This window comes from Oncorhynchus mykiss, chromosome 12 (assembly GCF_013265735.2).
Source record: "Oncorhynchus mykiss isolate Arlee chromosome 12, USDA_OmykA_1.1, whole genome shotgun sequence".
Taxonomy (NCBI): domain Eukaryota; kingdom Metazoa; phylum Chordata; class Actinopteri; order Salmoniformes; family Salmonidae; genus Oncorhynchus; species Oncorhynchus mykiss.
This window is the reverse complement of record NC_048576.1, coordinates 17,701,894-17,711,339: the sequence shown is the minus strand read 5'-3', so window position 1 is coordinate 17,711,339 and position 9,446 is coordinate 17,701,894. Positions and strand designations below refer to the sequence as shown.

General features: G+C 40.0%; 1 protein-coding gene across 1 annotated transcript in view; it reads left to right on the top strand.

Moving 5' to 3' along the window:
* The first annotated feature begins 1,102 nt into the window (after window positions 1–1,102).
* Window positions 1,103–9,446, top strand: part of LOC110537100 (hypermethylated in cancer 2 protein-like) — a 28,453-nt gene continuing 20,109 nt past the window's right edge. The window contains exon 1 of the mRNA XM_021622869.2: window positions 1,103–1,225. The gene's annotated coding sequence lies outside the window, so the exon portion shown is untranslated. The remainder of the gene's footprint in view (window positions 1,226–9,446) is intronic.

Here is a 9,446-nt window from a genome sequence, read left to right as displayed (position 1 = left end):
CACTGCAGAGGAGAGAGGCATCCAGGTCTTACAGATCAGAACATGAGAGAGAGGATACAAGCAGAGGAAGCTACTGTACTTGAAATTCACTATTGAGATGCACCCCTAGTCAAGCTCACCAGCCTGCCTTTAAAAGTCCATAGCTGGATTGCTGACTGACTGTTGCATGGGAAGCAGGAGTCTGTCTAATAGCAAAATAATACAGTCATCATTTGCACTTAAGTAGTCCAAATGTTTTAGTTGTTGATTTTAGTTGTGGTTTGTTATTCCCCAGTAAAGGACATGATGACCCCCCCCCCCCCCCCCCCCCCCCCCCAAGTAATTGGACAGGGACAATGATATTTGTGTGGTTTACTATAAATTGTTTTACAATTTCCAACCAATTTCCAATGAATTACCACTCATACTGCTGTGTTAATAACACTGTCTAAAGGCAGTAAGAAATTAGTTTAAATGAATGTTCAATCTATTTATCTTACTGCTCCTTGTCACATGTTTACACATTGACAGTTTAACTTAAACACACAATGTATTTATTATTTAATTACCAATGGTTTTTCAAACAACAACTTTTCCATGGTTTATTAACCTTGTCAAATGGGTGTATTTCTTGTGTTTCTTTTAATATTTTTTTTTTGAGAGATTCATATTTGATAGAGGTGTACTAACTATTTCTGTCAGTTATTTTTATCTCACACTATAAGATGTAATACACATTATTGGCATACAATCAATGAGACAAGTGTGAAAGAATGCTGTGCCTTCATGTCAGCAAGGTGTAAGACTTGAAATAATTTACTCCTTTTTTGACAGAGACATGTAACCTATAATCAGCCTGCACCACACCCTCTTATCACTTCTAGTGAGTTTTTCACATCAAGTCTGTTTCAAGCACCTGGCTCAAGGATATTTGAGTTTGTAGAATGCCATGGGACAGGGGCCCATACATACTGTGTGTCGGAGGCGTTTGTAATCTTTGTGGATTCTGGTCAATTGATCCGGTTTGTATCCTGGTTGTTCAGGGCACTTCTGCTCATCGGCGGATGGTCTGGCATTTCTGAGGCAGAGGCAAGCCTTTTTCTCCTCTCCCCCTTTCAGTTGGCTTTTATTTAAATTTGGGCCAGGGGGTAGGCTTCCCAGGGAAATAGCCTGCAGTGGCAAGATGGCGAACAGAGGGTTGTGAGGTGGGATGGTAAATGAAAAACGCGTTCATCGATGAATTAAGGTAAATCTATGTAATATTTCTCAGATCGTCGTATGTTTTGCGATGTAACTTGGTGTGTGTGTAGTCATGTTCAAGATTTTGCACTACGTTGTTTGAAGAAACACCAGAAACAACAAACATTTGGCTCGTATGCCCAGAGAGGTCTCCCCGTGTGTAGCCAGCTTGGCAACCACCTCTTTACCTGCGTTCCTTTTAACCCGTGCATTGCGGGCTTCGGTTTGTTTTTCACAGCTTTGGAATAAGATAAATAACTTTAAACAAACAAAACATTTACTTAAATCTAATGTATGCAAGGCTGGCGCATCAATATAGGCTAATTGAATAAAAGGCATTGGTGGACCCCTTTACCCACCCCCTCTGCTAGGGTTGCCACTAGTTACCACAGCCACAAAGTCAAAATGGCTATATCGTGGGGATGTGCATTTTTCCCTTTCAAGAAGATCCGATACATATGTAGATACATGGGCTCGGATACGATACCGAAGCGATACGTTTTAGTTTGAAACGATTCGGTTTGATTAGAGAACGAATCGATGCGATACAATTCATGCACAAAATTCAAATATGCTGTTGATGCAGCTCATGAGCTGGGCCTCTGATCTGGAATTGTCTGAGCTGACTTCAGTTTGTGTGTGTGTGTGTAAATGGTGTATGTCTATATTGTATACTATGTAGGCACCTGATCTGAGCCATAAAGGACACTAGGCATCTACGGCCCCACTGTTAGGGTAATGGAGGGGGGCAATTTAGTTTGTTTTTTTGTCCCCCCCCCCCACACTTTGTTTCTGAAATCACCATCACCCACTAATTAACTTGTTGTTTTTGCAGATTAAGGGGTTGAGCTAGTAATATCTATATTTATCATTTACAAATGAGCTATGACATACCCAATGAATATATATATATATATATAGCACAACTTTCGATTTCACCCCCATTTCAAAATGTTTTTTTTTTAAGCTTTTGGAAGGTTTTTTGGAGTGAGCTATTTGTTTTCTCCTCCAGTTTTGGCCATGCAGTGCGCCTCGAAAAAGTGATTCTTCATTATGAAATTATACATTTTACCCAGTATATAAAACAATTACCATATACACTACCAAAACTATTGCTGACGTTGAACTTGAACATCAAAATACTCTACCAAAACTATCGCCGACGTTGAACTTGAACATCAAAATCAAATCTATTGTAAGCCCCGTTCAGCAGGTATTGGCAGATTAGTTGTCCCCAGTACTTTTATTCCAGTAAAACACAATTTTCAACAGCGCAAAGATAACAATAACCTAGCAAATTACATGGGTTGCCACTCAACTAATACAGCTTAATATCGGTCAGTGCGCGAAGCTTGCAGAAAGACGTGTAGATCAATGATTGTTAACATAGTTACATACTTAATTCGACACTGAAGGAGAGGACGCATCAGTTGTCAGAAAATACGAGGTATTCTCGGAAGGTAGAAAGTAATATGAGCAACAACAAAAAAATATGAATCGCTGATTCATTCACAGTCTGAATGGATTTTCTGACCGATGCATGCTACATTTGGGTCCGCAGACCGATGCAGTTCTATCTAAAGCGTTCCCGGAAGTCTCGCGATGTTCGGCCTTTGGGTTTAGAAACTCTGAGGTGGTATCTATTTTGTTGTAGACGGGTATCGCCCATTTGTATGTTTTTTTTTCTCTCTTGAGATTGTATTCTCACAACTGTGTATCAACAGCTATGTTTCCGTTAAAGGTACTACGTCAAAGAAACGAACGTGTGTGGGCGTGGTGTAGTGTTTGGCCGGAGCAAGGAATCCGGTAGCCAGTATGGGCCCCCAAATATTTTTTGTGTGAAAAAATAATGGAAAACTATTACTGCCATTTATTTATTTATTATGGACATTTTCTGAAATTACAAATCAAGAATATTACACAATATTCCTTTAACTTGTCCAGTGATTTTTTTTGCGAAAGCCAGCATGGATAGAATGCAATAATTGACTAATATTTGCCAAATTCCAATAATGTTCATGTACCAACATATACGGAAAACATTTGTTTTTAGTAATTTTCCAGTTTTAGTCATTTCCATGTCGGCTCTCTGCCAGGAAATGCCCCTGTCCGGAAAAAAGGATCACAATTTCAAACGCCACAAAAGTGTTTAAAATTCTAATAACTGGCATAAATGAATATTAACTGAAAGTATCACATGTACTGTAGTTACTTGCAATATCCATCTCTGACTTTAAGCAATATTTCTCTCAAAAATGTGATTAAAAATGTCTCTGGAGTTTGGTCAACTCCGTCAGATTTGTCTAAAATCATAAATTAATTATTATTTAGCAGGGTCAGCTATACCATGAGAACCCCTTACTTATCTCCTGATTAACTGTAGTGCAACAAGACCACTTATGGTCTGACAAGTTCTCAACTGTTGATAGATTTAAACAAACAATATTGAAATCCCCATGGTCACAACCATAACATGTCAACTCCATCTCCCTTATATAATATTAAGCTAGACTATTAATGTTGGTTCAAATGTTTTATTTTAGTTAATCAAAGCAACTGAGGAAAAACAAAATTGCTACTTTGTATACCATTTGAATAAAAAAGAAAAATGAATCATTTTATCAACTCCCTAAAACAAACTCTGTCAGAGTGCTGAAACATCTGATAGAATGATTATAATTTGTTGGGGATTGTCAAATTAATACTTTTCCATATTTTACAAATATTTGAATATAACTTATATTTTTAAAGACAAGAATATGTCTGTTTTGAGTTTCTGTTGTCAACTCCGTCAATGGTTGGTCAATTGGTTGCTAACCCCCTTGACATTGATTTTCTTTTTTTTATATTCTGAAAAAATATTTTTATTGTCCTGCAACATATGCTTAAACTATTGCAGTACTTGCTTTATTAGACATAAGAGATAATTCTTGCCTTATAAATCTTGTTTTATGTTCTGTATCTAGAAAATCCAACCAAAATGCTAACAAAATTAGCCCTGGAGCATTATACTGTGGTATAAAAAATCAATACCACAGCTAACTGTGGTATAAAAAAACCTAAAAGACGTTTGGAGATTTGTACTGCATATTTTAATGTTAGAATGAATTCCGAGTCTCATGTGGGGGTCTGAATACTTTCTGAATGCACTCCATGTGATGTACGAGTTAGTGCAATAGGGGGTCAGTACAGATAGTCCGGGTAGGTATTTGGTTAACTATTTAGCAGTCGTATGACTTGGGGGTAGAAGCTGTTCAGGGTCCTGTTGGTTCCAGACTTGGTTCATCGGTACCGCTTGCGTGCGGTAGCAGAGAGGGCAGTCTATGACTTGGGTGGCTGGAGGTCGATAATTTTTAGGTCTTTCCTCTGACACAGCCTGGTATAGAGGTGATGTACTGGGCCGTGCGTACTACCCTCTGTAGTAGAGGTGGACCGATTATGATTTTTCGATGCCGATTATTGGAGGACCATAAAAGCCGATACCGATTAATCGGCCAATTTGAATTTTTTTATTTATTTATTTGTAATAATGACAATTACAACAATACTGAATGAACACTTATTTTAACTTAATATAAAACATCAATAAAATCAATTTAGCCTCAAGTAAATAATGGATCATGTTCAATTTGGTTTAAATAATGCAAAAACAAAGTGTTGGAGAAGAAAGTAAAAGTGCAATATGTTCCATGTAAAATATGTGCCATGTAAGAAAGCTAACATTTCAGTTCCTTGCTCAGAACATGAGAACATATGAAAGCTGGTGGTTCCTTTTTAACATGAGTCTTCAATATTCCCAGGTAAGAAGTTTTAGGTTGTAGTTATTATAGGAATTATAGGACTATTTCCCTCTATACCATTTGTACACTGCTCAAAAAAAAGGGAACACTAAAATAACACCCTAGATCTGAATGAATGAAATGTTTTTATTAAATACTTTTTTCTTTACATAGTTGAATGTGCTGACAACAAAATCACACAAAAATTATCAATGGAAATCAAATTTATCAACCCATGGAGGTCTGGATTTGGAGTCACACTCAAAATTAAAGTGGAAAACCACACTACAGGCTGATCCAACTTTGATGTAATGTCCTTAAAACAAGTCAAAATGAGGCTCAGTAGTGTGTGTGGCCTCCACGTGCCTGTATGACCTCCCTACAACGACTGGGCATGCTCCTGATGAGGTGGCGGATGGTCTCCTGAGAGATTTCCTTCCAGACCTGGACTAAAGCATCCGCTAACTCCTGGACAGTCTGTGGTGCAACGTGGCGTTGGTGGATGGAGCGAAACATGATGTCCCAGATGTGCTCAATTGGATTCAGGTCTGGGGAACGGGCGGGCCAGTCCATCGCATCAATGCCTTCCTCTTGCAAGAACTGCTGACACACTCCAGCCACATGAGGTCTAGCATTGTCTTGCATTAGGAGGAACCCAGGGCCAACCGCACCAGCATATGGTCTCACAAGGGGTCTGAGGATCTCATCTCGGTACCTAATGGCAGTCAGGCTACCTCTGGCGAGCACATGGAGGCGAAATGCCACCCCACACCATGACTGACCCACCGCCAAACCGGTCATGCTGGAGGATGTTGCAGGCAGCAGAACGTTCTCCACGGCGCCTCCAGACTGTCACGTCTGTCACATGTGCTCAGTGTGAACCTGCTTTCATCTGTGAAGAGCACAGTGGCGAATTTGCCAATCTTGGTGTTCTCTGGCAAATGCCAAACGTCCTGCACGGTGTTGGGCTGTAAGCACAACCCCCACCTGTGGACGTCGGGCCCTCATACCACCCTCATGGAGTCTGTTTCTGACCGTCTGAGCAGACACTTGCACATTTGTGGCCTGCTGGAGGTCATTTTGCAGGGCTCTGGCAGTGCTCCTCCTGCTCCTCCTTGCACAAAGGCGGAGGTAGCGGTCCTGCTGCTGGGTTGTTGCCCTCCTACGGCCTCCTCCACGTCTCCTGATATACTGGCATGTCTCCTGGTAGCGCCTCCATGCTCTGGACACTACGCTGACAGACACAGCAAACCTTCTTGCCACAGCTCGCATTGATGGCCAGATGTGCCATCCTGTATGAGCTGCACTACCTGAGCCACTTGTGTGGGTTGTAGACTCCGTCTCATGCTACCACTGGAGTGAAAGCAACGTCAGCATTCAAAAGTGACCAAAACATCAGCCAGGAAGCATAGGAACTGAGAAGTGGTCTGTAGTCACCACCTGCAGAACCACTCCTTTGTCTTGCTAAATGCCTATAATTTCCACCTGTTGTCTATTCCATTTGCACAACAGCATGCAAAATTTATTGTCAATCAGTGTTGCTTCCTAAGTGGACAGTTTGATTTCACAGAAGTGTGATTGACTTGGAGTTACATTGTGTTGTTTAAGTGTTCCCTTAATTTTTTTGAGCAGTGTATTTCATTAACCTTTGACTATTGGGTGTTCTTAAAGGCACTTTAGTATTGCCAGTGTAACAGTATAGCTTCCGTCCCTCTCCTCACTCCTCCCTGGGCTCGAACTAGCAACACAACAACAATTAGCGCACGCTAACTAGCTAGCCATTTCACTTCGGTTACACCAGCCTCATCCTGGGAGTTGATAGGCTTGAAGTCATAAACAGCGCAATGCTTGACGCACAACGAAGAGCTGCTGGCAAAACGCACGAAAGTGCTGTTTGAATGAATGTTTACGCGCCTGCTTCTGCCTACCACCGCTCAGTCAGATACTTGTATGTTCAGTCAGATTATATGCAACGCAAGACATGCTAGATAATATCTAGTAATATCATCAACCATGTGTAGTTAACTAGTGATTATGATTGATTGATTGTTTCTTATAAGATAAGTTTAATGCTAGCTAGCAACTTACGTTGGCTTACTGCATTCAATAACAGGCAGCCTCCTTGTGGAGTGCAACGAGAAAGAGGCAGGTCGTTATTGCATTGGACTAGTTAAGGTTGCAAGATTAGATCCCCCGAGCTGACAATGTGAAAATATGTCGTTCTGCCCCTGAACAAGGCAGTTAACCCACTGTTCCTAGGCAGTCATTGAAAATAAGAATGTGTTCTTAACTGACTTGCCTAGTTAAAAATATTAAATAAAGGTGTAAAAACAAAAAAATGGGCAAATCTGCGCCCAAAAATACAGATTTCCGATTGTTATGAAAACTTGAAATCGGCCCTAATTAATCGTTCATTCCGATTAATCGGTCCACCTCTACTCTGTTGTACCTTGCGGTCAGATGCCAAGCAGTTGCCATACCAAGCAGTGATGCAGCCAGTCAAAATGCTCTCAATGGTGCAGCTTTAGAAACATTTTAGGATCTGAGGGCCCATGACAAATCTTTGCAGGCTCCTGAGGGGGAAGAGGCTGGGTGTTTGTAGACCATGTTCATTCCTTTGGGATGTGGACTAGAGGTCGACCGATTCATCGGAATGGCTGATTTAATTAGGGCCGATTTCAAGTTTTCATAACAATCGGAAATCGGTATTTTTGGACAGTTTTTGAATTATTATTATTATTATTATTATTATCATTTTTTTACACCTTTATTTAACTAGGCAAGTCAGTTAAGAACACGTTCTTATTTTCAATGACGGCCTAGGAATGGTGGGTTCACTGCCTTGTTCAGGGGCAGAATGACAGATTTTTTACCTTGTCAGCTCGGGGATTCAATCTTGCAACCTTACAGTTAACTAGTCAAACGCTCTAACCACCTGCCTCTCATTGCACTCCACAAGGAGCCTGCCTGTTACGCGAATGCAGTAAGAAGCCAAGGTAAGTTGCTAGCTAGCATTAAATGTATCTTTTAAAAAGCAATCAATCACTCATAATCACTAGTTATGATGGTTGATGATATTACTAGTTTATCTAGCGTGTCCTGCGTTGCATATAATCGATGCGGTGTGCATTCAAGAAAAGGACTGTCGTTGCTCCAACGTGTACCTAACCATAAACATAAATGCCTTTCTTAAAATCAATACACAAGTATATGTTTTTAAACAGCATTGGGGCGGCAGGGTAGCCTAGTGGTTAGAGAATTTGTTCTTAACTGACTTGCCTAGTTAAATAAAGGTAAAATAAAATATAAAAAAACTGCATTAATATAATATTGCCTGCTAACATTAATTTCTTTTAACTAGGTAAATTGTGTCACTTCTCTTGCAACAGAGTCAGGGTATATGCAGCAGTTTGTGCCGCCTGGCTCGTTGTGAACTAATTTGCCAGAATTTTACGTAATTATGACATAACATTGAGGGTTGTACAATGTAACAGGAATATTTAGACTTAGGGATGCCACCCGTTAGATAAAATACAGAACGGTTCCGTATTTCACTGAAATAATAAATGTTTTGTTTTCGAAATAATAGTTTCCGGATTCAACCATATTAATGACCAAAGGCTCATATTTCTGTGTGTTATTATGTTATAATTAAAGTCTATGATTTGATAGAGCAGTCTGACTGAGCGACGGTAGGCAGCAGCAGGCTCGTAAGCATTCATTCAAACAGCACTTTACTGCTTTTTGCCAGCAGCTCTTCTAGCATTGACCTGTTTATGACTTCAGGTTTATCAACTCCCGAGATTAGGCTGGTGTAACCGATGGGAAATGGTTAGCGGGGTACGCGCTAATAGCATTTCAAACGTCACTCGCTCTGAGACTTGGAGTAGTTGTTCCCCTTGCTCTGCAAGTGCCGCGGCTTTTGTGGAGCGATGGGTAACGATGCTTCGAGGGTGGCTGTTGTCGATGTATCCTGGTTTGAGCCCAAGTAGGGGCGAGGAGAGGGACGGAAGCTATACTGTTACACTGGCAATACTATAGTGCCTATAAGAACATCCAATAGTCAAAGGTATATGAAATACAAATGGTATAGAGAGAAATAGCCCTATAAATACTATATTAACTACAACCTAAAACCTCTTACCTTGGAATATTGAAGTCTCATGTTAAAACGAACCACCAGCTTTCATATGTTCTCATGTTCTGAGCAAGGAACTTAAACATTAGCTTTTTTTACATGGCACATATTGCACTTTTACTTTCTTCTCCAACACTTTGTTTTTGCATTATTTAAACCAAATGATTTATTTGAGGCTAAATGGAGTTTTATTGATGTATTATATTAAGTTAAAATAAGTGTTCATTCAGTATTGTTGTAATTGTCATTATTACAAATACATTTTAACAATCGGTCGATTAATCGTTATCAGCTTTTTTGGTCCTCCAATA